We start from the raw sequence: 16,992 nt of genomic DNA on the forward strand, positions 1-16,992 counted from the left end.
CTATTCTCTGTCAAAATATCCCAAATCACAGTTTTATCCACCCCCCCCCTTCTCCTGGATCCAGGCTAAAACACCAAATGTCTATTCCTAATACACAAGCATCAGTAAACCTCAATCACAAGCCACAGCCCACAGCTTCCCAGAGACGAAAATGGCAACATACAACAGCTGCCAGACACAGCTGCATCCACACACACCATATCAGGATTAATCAAACAGCACTCGAAGCTATGATACCTGCCATAATTGATATTAACTATGTTTAGACAGAATAATAATGACATTTGTACTAGCTGCCAGACATAGCTGCATCCACGCACACCATATCAGGATTGATCAAACACCACTTGTAGCTGTGATACCTGCCATAGTTGATATTAACTATATTTAGACAGAATAATGATTACAGTTGTACTAAAAGCTTGCTACTATTATTTAACCAGGATATACATGACATTACTAAATCATACTTTAACTGAAGAAGGCATTAGTCTCCATGACAGCATTTTTTTTCAAAACAATCTACTGTTACTGCTATTATATATGATGATAATTTGTTTCATACTCTGATGAATGGTACCTTGTTGAATTAGTTAATTAATTACTTAAATTATTTTAAGTAAAATCAATGAAAAATGAACAAGATAAGTATTCATTGAGTTCAAGTAGGGGAATAGAAACTTCTATGTTTGTATTATATGTTGCTTTGTTTTGTTTATATAATACATTATTTCTTTCCCAATAATGTAAATAGTAACCCATCTTGACCTACCTTTGTTTGTGAAGAATTATTGGACTCTTTGAACATTCTGAATAAATCATTACTGTTTCTCGGTTGTTTAAGAAACCCTCCATTTTTAAACAATAAAAACAGAGGACAAGTGATGTACTATATCAATTGATACTTTGAGAGATGTTGTAAGAGTTATTTTTTGGGGACAGCTATCTTTGAATCAGTTTTTTGTTTCTTCTTTCTAGCATCAGTCCAAGGATTTGTTTCTTTTATTCTTTTAAGATTAGGGACCACCCATTCCAATTCTTCTGGGATAGACACTATGTTGTTGTTTTTGATGAATATAGTAGCTTCTTCTAAGTCATTAAAGGTTCTCATCTCATTGGCAAAAAGTATTTTTATCTTGGCTGGAAAGGCCAGCCGTGCTTTAATGTTGTTTTGTTTCAGCAGTTTTATTATTGGCCAGATTTTTTTCCTTTGTTCTAATATTCTGGAAGAATAATCATTGTCAAACCTTATCAGGCTTTGATTGTATTTTAAGGGTGATTTTCTCCAAGCAGATTTTAATATTAGTTCCTTGTCCAGAAATGAAAGAAATTTTATAACTATGGATCTAGGTGGAGTATTTGTTGAGTTAGAAACATGTCTCCTCAGTGCTCTATGTGCCCTTTTAATTCCAAATGAAAGTCCCTCTTTCAAGTCTAAACATTCAGGAATCCAGGTTGTTAGGAATGAAATAATGTCTTCTCCTTCAGTATTTTCAGGCAGACCAAAGATCCTTATGTAGTTTCTCCTTTGCCTGTTTTCTACGTCATCTATTTTGTTAAGCAGCCATGTATTCTGTTTAAGCAGAAATTCTTTTTGGAATTCTTCCTCTTTTAGTCTCCCTTTAATGTCATTTAGAGAAGTCTCTGTATTTGTTAGTTTCGTATGGTGTTGCTGTAATAGTACTTTAAGAGTATCAGTCTGTTTTTGAGAGTTTGAGGTTTTCTTGGTCATTTTTAAAGCCATCCATCTTCAAAGATAGCTCCTGTAAGGTAGATGTCATCAATTGCAGTTGTTTTTTCAAAGCAGCATCTGGATGAGAATTCCTTGAGTTGCTCATATTCAGTGACTCAATATATCTCCAAGTTACTTGACAGGAAAATGTTTGCATATCTCCACCAAAATTGACATTTATGTAGTTTAGTTGTTTATCTATAGAAGTCTGATATTTTAAACTTGAAAATAATAAAATTTTCCTATATTTTTATATTAGTTTATGGAGCTCTCAAAATTCACTGCTCTCAGTTGGCCATCTAGGCTCCAACCCCCTGATCCAGATGTTTTGATGAACACTGTCTACCTGTTTGAATGTTTCAATTCTTCATTGAATGTCTGTATTGTTTGCATACTTGTTTGGAAAGGAAATGCCTTATTTAATGAAAGTTATTTAGCTTTTTTCTAATATCTTTATTGTGTCTTTTGTGACTAAACTTCACATAACAGTAATGGATACACTAGACAATCTCGACGTACTGAAATCTTGAATTTCAGAACATCATGACCAAATAGTGGAAAGTGCAGTTACTCGAAATTACACTATGCCAAATGTGGAAGTGTCAAATCCGGAAATGTTGAATCCGCCATTATGTGTGGTGTGGATTGTGGATTTATCTGGAGTTTTAGGTAAGTGTTGTTTGTTTCAGGATATTGAGTAGGGATTTTAGTGTGTGTGAGTGTGTGTTTGTGCGTTTAGTGCAACCTTGGAGTTAGAATATATAAGTAGTGGAGGTGTGGGGGTGCAGGGGGCTTGCCCCCCTGCTTATAGTTAGGTTAGGTGTGTTTTTGTGTGTTGTTGTGTTTGTTTAGTTAGGTAGGTGTATGCGTATGTGATTATGTCTTGGTTTGTGTGTGTATGTGAATGGTCGCGGTTGTGGTATTCGTGATTGTGGGTTTTCTTGTATGTGGGTTTTCGACTATTCAATCTCGAAATACTGGAATTCGACATTTCAGTACTCCGAGATTGTATAGTGAATCCAACAATAATAGACAATTGTCAGCAATACATAGTAGATACAAATAGTAAAAATTGGTTAACACATTCAAATGCAATACAAATCTAAAAGCTATGTACAAAAAGTGCTAATTGCCTACCTTTATCTTCTCATGTTTAATACTTCTGAAGAAGTAAGGTGGGAGTATATGGCATATTATCTCTTTAATGCATTACTTTTCTATGTTAAGGATGCATCATGATGAACTATAAATACTTACTGCCACCCACTTCCCTTCTATAAATTTTGTTCAAAAACCTTGTGTATTTAATGCTTTTGCAAGTGTCACATTTATTGGTGATGAAGCCAGCTTTTCAACAGAGGCCCAGAAATAAAATCTCCATGAGTACAAAAAAGATATATAGGAAATTGCTCACAAAGCACACAGTTATATAATAAACATACAGTGGATGCACAGATAGACAAGCTTATATAATAAACTTACAATGGAAGCTTGAATAAGTAGGCGCAGGTGCTACCTGTCAAACAACAGAATCATGGTCATGTGATACTGGTGGCAGTTCTTAGACATTCCTTCCTACAAGAACTAAAAATTTTGATGTGAAAGATGTTATGGAGAATACGAGGAAATGGGCAAGAGACCGTACAAGGTAAGACTATAGTAGAACGGGCAAGGTATTAGACATATGGAATTTTTATTACTCTGTTTCATGCTGAACTAATACTTTCAGAAAGTGATAGATGATAGTACATTGCTGACCATGCTAAAATACATTAATAAGAGAAATATGAAGTGGAGGAAAGAAAGCAGTCAAAGAAAAGAAGGTAAGATGTGCAGCAGAGTAAAATTTTAAGATAAGCTGTAGGGGGGATTTTGTGCAGTGGCAGAAGTTATTAAAAGTGAAACAATCTGTAGATGAGCACTGAAGCAGTAGGCGGATATAAGGAAGAAGGAAACTAAAGAGTGCAGGTGTATTGCCATGGGTCAACTAGGACAGATCTGACATTTTGCTTGAAATGCCTTGGACTATGTTTGGCAAAGGGAGACAAGGAGGACTTCTGCATTTTTGCCATGTATTGTGTGTTTTGTGAGTCCCCATGAGAGTATTTTGGGGGAATAATTTTTGCAAAGAATTTGCTGAATGAACATTTTGTGTGAATGGTCATACTAGTGAAGAAGAATGTTTAGGGGTGCCATTTCACACACTTTTCTTTGAGGAAGGTAAGATGTGAACCACAGGGCAGCTTTGTTTGAGAAATCTATTTAGGAAAGTTTGTATAGAAGCAGAGAGAAAGTAATAGTGCCAAAAAGCTTTTGAAAGGCCAAGCAAAACTGAGATGACTAGGAGATTGTTGATACTGGGGGCTTACATTCAAAACTTCGAAACTGCATTGGTCGACCAACATGTGGTCGAATGGCAGTTTTCAAGTCGTCAGAATGTCGAAACAAAATGTATGGACTACACTACAGCGAATGAGTAGTGTAGTTTGAGTATTTGGGTTCGACATTCTGCAGGAAGATCGCAGTTCAGTGTGGAATAGGGAATTAGCCAATTTCCTCACTGTAGTGCGATTTCAGAGTTGGTATATTTAATGTGCAGGGGGTGTGGGGGGCACAGGGAGGCATAGCCCCCCCTGCAAAATAGTAGAATGACTGTACTGTTGACTGTCAATTATAACAGTACGTTAATGTGCATAGCAGAATGAAACTGATGCCACCTCCTTCTATGTCGAATACATCGAACTATGGATGTCGATGTATTAATTTTTGCCTTGGTTGCTGTTTTGAAATTCTGAATTCAGCATTTTGGGTTGACAATCTGAACTGTCAGCCAAAGCGGATTTGGAATTTCAATAGTAACTCTTTCTGAGAACATTTACAGAAATGAAGGAGAAGAGCAGTGTCAGTATTGTGAGAGGGCCTGAAACCACACTGGCATGCTGAAAGGATGTTATGGCTGATGAGTAATGTTAATTGTGACTGGATGGACTTCTTGATGAGTTTTGAGATGGGAAATTGTATAACCACAGGTATGAAGTTAGAGAAGTCAGAGAAAGAGCCACCTTTGTGCAATGTCAAGTCAAAAGATTAAGCAAAATGGGAAATGTTTCCTGGCTAGATCTGCCAGTTTAGACGGACAAATTTTCGGCCACGGTACCTGCTGCTAGCTTTAGGTATTGAGTAGGTAGCTTGCCTGGAATGGCAGTAGTGACTTTTGTTTTTTGAGGTATTGTTTGATGGTTTAGGTTGAGACAGGTTTGAAGTCAAGAGTGTTAGCATTATATTATGAGGAAGTTGAATGGGGCTCTCTACTGAGGTTAAATTTTGATAGACAAGATGCATCATTGAAGCGAGTTAAACGAGCAAGCTGTACTAAAGTCAGAGTCTGTAAGAAATTGATTGGGTTGGGGGAGGAGGTTTGCTTGGGTTAATGAGTTTAGGAATGGTAGATCAGAATATTTCAGGGGATTTAGAGTAATGTTCTGTTATGAGGTGAAGTAAGTTTTTTTCTTTACTGTTTTTATATGGATTTTAGTGTTATTACAGAGGAATTAGTAATGCAGGTAGTTCTGTGAGGTCCTATCAGTTTTTTCAGGTGTGCCATGCTTTGTCTGTTAGGCACATTAATTGCTTGTTGGGCTGAGTGAGACAATGTCCATTTAAGGATTTGAAAATTTTGTCCCTGAATGTGGCATGGAAGTTTATATTTTTTAAAACTATTATTGAACTTGTGCTTAATCTAGAGGTGGAGCTTTAGGATGGTCCACTTATATGCTTGGAGAATAAGACCTTTTTGAATTTGAAGAGATTCCTGATTAACATGTAGATTGCTGGCTTACTGTGTTTGGGTAGTGAGCAAGGGTCAAATGTTGGCTAGTGGTCACTAAGAGTGCCTGGGAAGACACCTATGTTATTAATGTTGAATGTATTAGAAATTAGGATGCAGTCTAGTGTGGATGAAGAGCTTACATATGTATCTGGTGGCAGAGTTAATTAGTTGAATGGAATTATAAAGGTTTATACATTGTGGTTGGCTAGGGAGTAACACGGTTGGTCAGTTGATGTTTCTATCACTTATGATGATGGTTTCAAGTGGTGTATTGGTGGATACCCATCAGAGAATATTTTTCAGAACAGCACACATGGAACTAGTGAATGAAATACAGAGGGCTGTTATGCAAATAGATAATTTTAAGGCAAGTGATCAGAATTTCAGCTTAGGAGAAAGATGGAAGTGGGTTTAGATACAGAGAAAGTTGAAGGTTATGTTGCCTGCAGCCAAGGGTTAGTATTTCTGCAGAGACTATAGTGGGTATGTGCCATGTCTCAGTTAAGGCTAGTATATCAGAACAGTGTCTCAATCCAGGATTGTAATAAGTGGATGTTGTTGCATATACTCTTGGTGTTTGGATGGAAAAGTTTTACTGAATTAACATTTGTTAAGTTTTGCAAAGGAATGCTTGCTGTGCTAAGGAGGAACCCTGGGTTGGAGTGATTGTCCCCACAGAGCAGAAAAGCATTGCAATTAGAATAGGGGATAGCTTTATAAATGCTGTGTAGTTTTGCAATTGGACATTTTAGGGGTAGATTGGAGTAATGAGTGTATAGAAGATGAGACTTTTTCTAGGTGATGGAAAGGGATATGATAGAGTTGAGGACATGTAACGAAGTATAATTTGGTGAAGGCTGGTGAAGATGTTGTTTTTACATTTAAGGGTAGAGTATAAAGGATGTATGAATAGTTGATAGGAGTGAGTATAGAAAAAGTTGGGATTTTAATATTTATTGTTTGGAGGTGTGATCTGTTGGTAGTCAGAAAGAGTTAAAGATGAGAGATGGAGAGGGGAAGTGAATTGCAGGCAAGTTGGAGGAGGACAGTGGTGGAGAGCAAGTGTTTATGGGCAGTGATTGAGAGACAGTGAGTCATTGAGGGGGAGTAAATATCGAGATTTTGATTGGATTTTGTATGGGAAGGGGAGTGACTATGCAAATTTAAATTTAGAGTAAGATGGAAGTATATGTGGTAATTAGAGGAAGGTTAGGGAAGTTGAGTAGGCTACATTAGCCAAGGAGTGAAGGGCTTATTACTAAAAAAATCTGTTTATGGGAAACTTAGTTATGTATGATATAGTGGAATAACTTATCTGTCTAAAGCATATGATTTATCCATTACAAGCTATTGTGTGAATATGTTTAGAATAAATGTAGATGAATGGCCTGTTGCCAGTAGTAATACAAAAAAGAAGGTTATAAAAGTGAGTGAAGCTACCTACACAAGTTATAAAAGAGACGTGACTGAGCACAGTTTATAGACCAATTCATGAAATTCAAGTTATTAAAAAGTTTACTTTATCTCAAATCTAAGAACATTTGCGGTGGTAAATTGCTTCAATTGATCAATCCTGCATATGCCTCCTGTTGCTTGCATTCCTAACTTCCTATATTATTAAGCATGCTATTTAAACTTTAAATACGGAGCTCGACTGCCCAAGCTCCCTCCAAATGTATTCATGTAATTAAACTTTGTACTATGTTATTTTCTCCCCAAGCCTCCACAGAATGTAGGCTCACTTAGCCCAGTGCACTGAATTATAAATATGTTTTCTATTTTCTATTTTCTACTATGAATGCTACCTTTTGTAATCCTTAATTTCTTTGTTAATTATTATTGTATTATTGTATTTTTGTAACTTTTATGGAGCTTTTCTCCCCGGGCCTCCACTGAAAAGGGGCTCCCCAGGCCCAGTGGACCTCCCTGGTCATCAAACTGGAATAAATAAATAAAATAAATAAATTCTGCTGTTCAATAAAATCAAATAATTGCCCATATATAACAATCACAGAATAACAAAGATTCAGCTAGTTATATATTCCACTTCCCATAAGGCTAGAATTATGTTGGCAAATGTGGATACCATGATAGCACTGCTGGCTACACCACTCAGCTGTTGAGTGAGCCTATTTAAGTAGCAGAGGGATGACAGGCAGTCCCATGTCATGGGAGTGGTGTATCATGCTTAGTCTTACAGCAAGATTCAGTTGTTACTCTTTGGTGTTTCAAGTCAGACATGTACACATGGGTTTGCACTTATTTTCTGCAGCCTCTCCTTTAATTGTCATTTCAATTATCTTTATACAACTAAAAGATGCCTATTTCAATTTGATTCCATTGTTAAAGGCCAAGTCTTGTGTTGCTGAGACAATGATTTATATTTTGCAGAAACTAATTTTACAGAATGTTTTCCATTATGTTTATTATATACTATATGTCGTTTTCTGCCATCAGCAACTCATCTGCTAAGATGATGATGAAAATGCTAAATTCTGCATTATGTGTTATATTAAGCAGTATTTGTAATCACCACCTGCATACATGCTGTAACAGTTGTTACTGTGACAGTGATCCAGCAGAAGTACATCTTGATGCAATATGTCAGATGTATTCCCTACTGAGTGGCAAATACAGCAAACCTTGATGAAGATAAGTGAAATGGAACAGTCAAACCTAAAACTATATATGAACTGCTCAGTTACATATCACAGTTAAGCAGTGCATCCTGATACCTCTTATGTGGGTCTATATTACACCATCAAAAGATCATTGCATCGAATACCACATCATTGACCTGTATTCAGCAAAATTTCCTTCCACAATTCGTTGAATTCTTAAAGGCAAAGAAATACTTGCCCCGCAACCCAACGGAACTAAATCTACCTAAACCAAACCAACTCATGTGGGGTGCTGTGCCCCCCACAACTCCCTAATTGAATATACCAACTCTGAGATCACATTGCAGTGGAGAAAAGGGCAAAACTGTGTAGTTGGCCAACTACATCTTTGCCCTTCAAGTATTCAGCAAATCGTGGAAGTGAATTTCGCTGAATAGGTGTCGGCTATGTGGTATTCGATGTGATGGTATTTCAACGGCATAATATAGACCCTCTTATGTTTATGCAGTGAATCATTTAACAGAAATATTTATATAAATACAATATAGTATTTTAAAATAAGTTAAAAGTACATGTATTGGTGTATAGTATTGCTTCTTATATTTCATTATAAATTTGTTTAAAAAGTATGTGCATTGATCCAAAGATCCTTACCAGCCCCAATCCAGCCAAGTATCAAAAATAATAAAGACAATATCCTTTAGATTAAAGTTTCTCCTGAACCCAATCTTTAGTGGTCTAGAAAATACCCTGGGTTTGTTGGGCATAATAGAAAACATCTTCTATTTTTTGTCACAATGTTTTGAATCCCCTTAGTATCTTGGTTGTATGTCAACACTAAATATATAAGAAATAAGTAAAATCTCCAAGGAACAAATGGTGCTTAGTAATCAACACAACATCAAAAGGAAAAATAAAAAGCACCAAAACACGGCTAAGTACATAAAAAGCATAAATTTAATGCGACTGGTAACTGCTTTCACACAATACACTGCGCTTCATCAGATCAAAGACAATAATACAAACCATACACTTAAGTAATATAACAAGTCAGATTTATCCAATTAATTCAAACAGCCAATAAAAATAAACAATCAATAAAATATTAAAATTGTCATTTAAAGAGGCACCTTGCTTTAAGGACAGGTTTGATGGAAGTTTTACCATTAATACCTGGGTATCTATCAGACTGCAGAGTTATGATCCAAAATAACTTGTCGCTTTCAGTATGGTTCTTAAAATCACCGCCTCATTTATTAGGGGTCATTGTCTTTATCACTCTAAAATAAGAGATATGTTCCTTCCCTTGATCCAGATAATGTTTATCAAGAGCATTGCATGTATCAAAATTGTTAATGCAGTAAATATGTTCCCTCATGTGCTCCATGAGGGATCTGTTGTTTTTCCTACATAAAAACAATGACAGGCTCTGCAGCTGGCTAAATAAACTAAGTCCCTACTATGACAATTCACATTGATCTTAAACTTATGCTCTTTGTTAGTAACTGGGTGAATAAAATATGTATATGGCTCTATATACGTGGAAAAGTTGCAAGTAAGGCAACTTTGCATTCCTTTCTTAACAAATCCATCGGGTCCCTCTACTGGTGAATTACTCTTATAACACAGTTGTCTTTTGAGAGATTTCTAATTTTTAATCAAACCTAGGTTTCTCATCAACAATGGTCTTAATCTGATCATCTAAATGCAAGACAGACCAGTTATTTTTAATTATGTGCAGAATGCTATTGATATCACTTGTATAAAAAAGGGACGTAGGTACAGTTCTATCAGTAGAAGCTAGATCTAGTGAGATATCATTGACTATCACTGATCTATCAGAATAGAAAGGGTGAGCTTTATACCACCTTTGATCCACACTATCCCGCAGTGCATCCTCAATTTCTTTTACCTTGTAACCCCTATTATAAAATTCATACCTGAGCTTGTCAATATCCCTCTGAAATATACCATCATTATTAAGCCTCGAGATTCTCATGCTTTGGCCTTTTGTTACATTTTTAAAGATATGGCCAGGGTGCATACTATCACACTGTAAAAGCATATTCTTTCTACATTTTTCCTAAACAGTGTAGTAATAAGGTTGTGTGAGATGTCGACCCTCAGATTCACATCTAAAAAGTCCATATCCCTCACTGAAGATTTGTAGGTAAAGGTCAGACAGGATGTAGTGGTTTGAAAATAGTTAACAAATTCTGACAAATGTGGCTCTGTATTGTCCCATATCAAAAAGAGATTGTCAACAAACCTCCTGTAGAACTTATTATGGGAGGAAAAAAGATCCAAAAACATATAGATTTTCCCACTGAGCCATTACAATGTTGGCGTAGCTATTGGCACAACAATTGCCCATAGCTACACCAACCTTCTGTAGAAACAACTGATCTTCAAAAATAAATACATTCTTTTCGAGAGCTATTTCAAGAAACAAACAGATCAAATCAATAGTTTTAATACTATAATCACTGTACATTACTAGAAACTCTCTCACCATATTAATACCCATTTCATGGGGGATGCTGGTAAATAAAGACATGGCATCCATGCTAACCATCAAATATCTACCATCAAAACACATATTTTTGGTATACTCAAATAAATCCTCGAGGAATTGTTGTGTATCCCTTAACACCTGTTGCTTTTTTGCTAATACTGGTTTCAACTTCTTCTCAATAAAAATTGAGAATGGTTCAATTAACTAGCCACTGCCAGATACAATGGGTCAAAAAGGTGGATTAAGTAAACTCTTATGAATTTTTGGTAAACCCTGGAATAGGGGGACTAGTGGATGCTCTATCATTAAATAATTATAGAGATCATTGGTAATTAATTGGCTGCAGAGGCAGTCATATAAACTTGCATTTACCCTATCTTGTATATTAGTAATACATCCAAGATTGATCTTAACATATACATCCTCATCCTATGATAATCTGAGAATGCCATCAGTATACTGCTTATAGTCCATAACGACTATTGCACCACCTTTGTCCATAGACTTAATGACAATGTCCTTATCATTCTGTAATTTTAAGAATGCTTATCTTTAATCTGCATTTAAATTAACACACCTTTTTCTTCATGTCACCATTATTATATGCAGCCATTAAGTCTTGTTCACATTTCCTACAGAAGGTATCGAGTACAGGATGTAAAATAGGTTGAAACAAACTAGGCTTTTTACACTCAATGACAACATTGTCAGTGGCATTACATGTAGGAAATATAGCCCTAAGCATAATACTCCACACTAACATTTTAATATCACTCATGACCTCACTAGAGTTCAAACACTGGGCAGGAATAAAAGTTAACCCATGCTCTAAAAGAGACTCCTGTGCAGGAGTAAAAGTCTTACTTGAGATGTTAAATTATCGAGTCACAGCTTCTGTCCACATTCATTTCAGGGTCTGTGTTTTGGGACCTTCCATCATGCACTGTCACTTCCTGCCTTGACTCCGCGAACGTGGATTGTGTATCTGCTCCTTCTGTTGAACGGGTAGAGGTAAAGGTAGTGTTTCTGCTGCTCCAATCACATTGTATGTCTTGGGTTGTACATCTGGAGGTTTTTTCAAAGTTGCTGAACTTAAAGGGGAACGAACATTGGTACTGGATTGTAGAGACAATAACTGTATCTATCTGTTCACCACTATTATGTTCTTTTGAGCTCTGAGAATTCCCAGAGCTTATAACCATAGGATCAGCATTCTGAGTATTATTCTCCAGAGCTAAAGGCATAAAAGCAATGTTCCAATCTACTAATATATTGCTCCTAGGCCATGTAAAAACATTCCCTTCACAGAAATTGGCAGTATCTCTAGCCAGTTTTCTTGGTTTTTTTGTACTCTCAAGAACTGCACATAAGAAGAAATATTGTCCATAATGTTATCAAGTTTCATGAGAAATTCATCATGATATACATCATATAAATCTGCGTATTTCTTATTAATGACAGTCAAATCCCTTTCAAGGGTTTTGAAAAAATCAATAAGCAAACGTAAATAATTAAAACTAAGTTCAAGATTAAGTTGATGCTGTTTACTCAAACGTTCTTTATAAGTTTCACCATATGTAGGCATTACCAAAACACATAGTCCATGAGGGACAACCTCATGGAAAAGGCATGCCTCTAGGTGTAGGTATTACCATTGAAATCATTTCAGTTTGAAGAGGTCATTTTGAAGTTCCCTTGTTGCAGTTGACAAACGAACCTCATCTGCATTAGATAGCTGAGTCTCACAGCTGATCCTAGATTTCACTAGCAATAGATTAGTCTCAGTTTTCAGATGTCTCAGGAAATGGTCATCACCTCTTTTCTTGGTAGGGACATATTCAAGTTCAACATTGATATCACTCTCTTCTGCCACGCTCCCAGAGGGAAAAAAAAGTGGACAAGAAATAAGTAAAATCACTAGGGAACAAACGGGACTTAGTAACAGATTTTAGGGCTATCCTAGAAAGCATGGAATTGGTATTAAAAAACAATTTCATATATTTCCAGGGTTTGTTATACCATCAAATGGATGGAGTTCTTATGGGTGCAGCATGTGCACCCATAGTTGCAAATATTGTCCTGTTATATTGGGGAAAAAAAATTATTTTTGCATCACAGTATAAAGATATCAGGATTTACTTCAGATTTTTGGACGATACTTTTTTTCTGTGGAAAGGGTCCCCACAAAATATAGAAGGCTTCAGAGAATAGATAAATAACACCACAGAATTCTTGAAGTTCACACATGAAACCAGAGAACTCGAAGTACATTATTTAGATGTGACCATTATGAAGGACAATACTAACTGGAAATATATTTCAAAACTATATAGAAAGGAATGTTTCTCAAACTCCTATTTAATTATGAAAGTAACCATCCTTACAAACAAAATAAAAATATAGTGAAAGGACAAATGATATGGGTAGCCCATATTTATTTATTTATTTATTTAGTTATTTGCAGTTGTTTTACCAGGATAGTCCATTGGGCCAAGGAACCCATTTTCAATGGAGTCATGGAGAGAAAAGCTCCAAGACAAATTAAATTACAGTGAGTTTAACATAGAAAAAAAATTAAAAAAAAAAAAAACATTTTTGTTTAGAAAGTACAGAAGTATGAGGAGAACCATTGAAATTAATTATACAATTTCTAAAATAAGAATGAGTCCACTTGAAATTAATTATACAATTACTAAAATTAGAATGTATCGACAGTACAATTTATAAAATAAAGTAGTAGGAGGACATTAAATTTAAAACCATTAATTTTCTAAAATAAAGTATTAGATTTAAAACCATGCATTTTCTAAAATAAAGTATTAGATTTAAAACCATGCATTTTCTAAAATAAAGTAGTAGGAGGACATTATATTTAGAAACATTAATTATCTGAAATGGTGAAGTAGGAACAAAGTACAAATTCTACAGTAAGGTTGACACACAAAAGTACAGGGTCAGAAAATAAGAGTGACGCACAAAAGTACAGACTCAGAAAATACGAGTGACACTTTAAAGGTTTGGACATGTGAAAAAGCAGGAGTATAGCCTTTCATCAAGATAAAAACAATGTCATTATGGGTGAAGTGAAGTTACATTTGTGTGAATATATTGTTATACTTTTACGGTTATATTAGTAATGTATTCCAAGTTAATTACAGTACAGGGCTTACAACTTCCATCGATTACTTTTGTGCGACTATATTCTTCTAAGTGTACTTAATACATTTTCTATATGGCAACCTTTTAATTTCTCTTTATGTGAAGCTTAGGTAGGATGGGAGCTGGAGCATATCCATTGTGAGGCAAGATGTGAGTGCAATGAGGCTTTGATTGAGGAAAGGCAGGAGATAGTGCGGATGGAAGAAGGAAGAGAGTTCCAGAGGCGTGCTAGGGAGAAGGATAGCAGGTGGTTCCCCGCTGGACATGTGGGTTTATGAAGTTTAATTAGGTTTTGGGAAATGGATCTTAAGTGTCGATTTGGTACGTACATTTCAAAGGTATTTGCTAGAGAGGGGCAGATATATGGTTTATGGATGAGTTTATGGGCTTGGATAAGTTGGGTGTAAGTGAGAAAATTGGGTAGCTCTAGCCAACTTAGTCGGTGAAGGGTATTACAGTGGTGGGAAGAGGATTTGTGACCGGCAGCAAACTTGGATATTTTGTTATAGCAAGGTGCAAGTTTTATTTTGAGGGAGAATTTCAGATTGGTAAAGATAGTTGCCCCATATAACAGGGATAGGATAAGGTATGTATTAGCTAGTGTGATTCTAGTGGAGGGAGAGATGAAATGGCTATGGTGGTAAAGTATGCCTAGTTTTTTATGGGGTTTTCTGATGTTGATTAGTAGATGCTTATCGAATTTTAACTGGTCATCAATGATTATTCCTAATAATTTTGAGTCGGAGACAATTTCAAGGATAGTGTTTTTGCTGGTAATTATGAATGACAGTTTGTCAAGAGTAGAGGTTTTGGTGGGGCTGAAAAGCATAAGTTTAGTTTTGGAAGCATTTAGAACCAGATGGTTTTCAAGCATCCATTGTTCAGTTGCAGAGAATGTGACTTGAGTGAGATGTGTGAGATCTGTGAGGGAGGGGGAGGAAGAGATTATAGTAAAGTCATCTGCATATTAAATAAGAGTGGATTTATGGATGGCTGGATGGAAATCATTAATGAATATGTTGAATAATAGGGGGCCAAGAATGGAGCCTTGGAGGATGCCTGTTGATGTATTGAGGAAGGGTAAGGAGGCCTTATTCCATTTTACTGCTTGTTGTCTATTTGTCAGGTAGCTTGAGAACCACTGGATGGTGAAAGGGGATAGGTGTAGTTTAGTGAGTTTTGGTAAGGAGTAGGGTATGGGAAATAGTATTCAATGCATTGGAGAGGTCGAGGAGAAGAGAGGATATGAAGTGACCGGAGTCACGGGCTTTATTGATTGTTCCAAGGAAGGAGAGGAGGGCTGTGGAGGTGCTATGACCTGGTTGAAAGCCATGTTGTATGGGGGATAGAAGTTTGTCATTGGTAAGATAGGGTAGAAGTTGTTTATGTACACACTTATCAAGTAATCTAGAAATAGGGGACAGGATAGTGATTGGCCGAAAGTTTTAAATGTCATTATTGTTGCCGCCTTTGTGGAGAGGTATATGAAAGCTTTGTTCCAGAGTTGGGGGACATGACTCTCTGAGATGGAATGATTTATAAGTAGGGTAATAGGGAGGGCAATTGCTTCAGAGGCTGCTTTTAAAAAGTAGGAGGGGATTTCATTGGGGGAATTTGAGCCTGGTTTTATTTTAAGGAGAAGTTTTTTGATGGTACAAATAGAAATGAGATTGATAGTAAAAGGTGGGGGTTGTGGAGTTGAGGTGCTTGGGGAGGGAGAGGTGGGCTGGGGATGAGTTACTGAGTTATTAGTGAAAGTTGATGTTAGTTTATTGATGGTATTTATGAAAAAGGTGTTAAATTGGTTTGCTAAGTCCATATCAGATGTATTTAGGTTAGGACATGGGTTTTCAGTTCTGCCTGGGTTGAGGAGAGATGAGATTCCTTTTCAGAAAAGTTTGGGATTGGTACTGTGGTTAGTTTGGAGGGTGGTAAAGTATGATCTGTGATCAGTAGCGATGAGTTTTTTAACTTTGTTATGTAGGCTTTTATATTCGGCAAGGATGATGATGATTTTATTTTTTTGATAACGTGCCCAGGTTCTGTCACAGAGTCGCATGGTAGCTAAAGTGTTTTTAGTTAGCCATGGGACTGGATTACTCTTGATCTGCTTAGTTTTTAGTGGGGCAAATGAGTTCAGTAGGTTTATAAAGGTGGTGTTAAAGTAGGTAAGGGCCGTGTCTAGTGGAAGGGTTTTTGGACGGTTCCAGTTTGTGGTTTTTAGTGTATATGTGAAAGTGTCTGGGTTGAAGCTTTTTAGGCAGCGAGTGGGAATATAGGAATGGGTAAGTTGGACCAAAGAGGGGAGACGGTGAGCGAATGTGGGGAAGTGGTCAGCTAGTGGTCTGGAAGAATACCACTGTCAGAGAAATTTTGAGGATAGGATACTAAGATCCAGTCTAAGATACTTCCATTGGTAAGTTTTTTGTGGGTCTGGTGGTGAGATTGATTAACTGGGTGAAATTATATAAGTTAATTTTAAGTGAGTTTGTGGGAGCTAGGATTGTGTCCTAGATTATGTTAACCTCACCCAGGATAATGGTTTCATAAGTGATATTAGAGGAGACCCAGGATAAAATGTCTTCGAGGGTTGAGATGTTATCACCAGGAGGGATATAGAGGGAGAGAAGAAATATGAGTTTATGCTTGTTTAGGTGTAATAGGACAGGTATCAATTCTGCTTTACCGAAACTAGGGAGGGCTTTGGTGTGGGGAGTGACAAGGAAGGAGGCAGAGTATAACATTGCAACCCCACAACCTTTTCTAGGAGTTCTGTCATTTCTTAGTATACAGTAGTTAGGTGGAAACGGCTCAGAATCTTTTATGCAGGGCTTAAGCCAGGTTTCTGAGATAGAGAGAATGTCTGGTTGATTATGTAGGAGCCAGGTTTGTAGGCTTGGGATTTTATTAAAAAGTTTTGAGCATGTAGCACAGCAAAGTGAAGGGATTTACCAGTTGGCTGATAGGAATAGGGTAGAGGGGTTGGATCTGAACAGGAAGAGGAGCCGGGATTAGGGTGGATGTCTCCAGAGAGGAGGATAGAGATATAAGTTTGGGAGAGGTATTGTCCGAGGTAGCGTCGGCTGATGCAGTGAGAGATATTTGTGGGTATTTGGCTGAAATAGTTTATAGTTAC

This window comes from Protopterus annectens, chromosome 7.part0 (genome assembly GCF_019279795.1).
Source record: "Protopterus annectens isolate FY-2018-M chromosome 7.part0, PAN1.0, whole genome shotgun sequence".
Taxonomy (NCBI): domain Eukaryota; kingdom Metazoa; phylum Chordata; order Ceratodontiformes; family Protopteridae; genus Protopterus; species Protopterus annectens.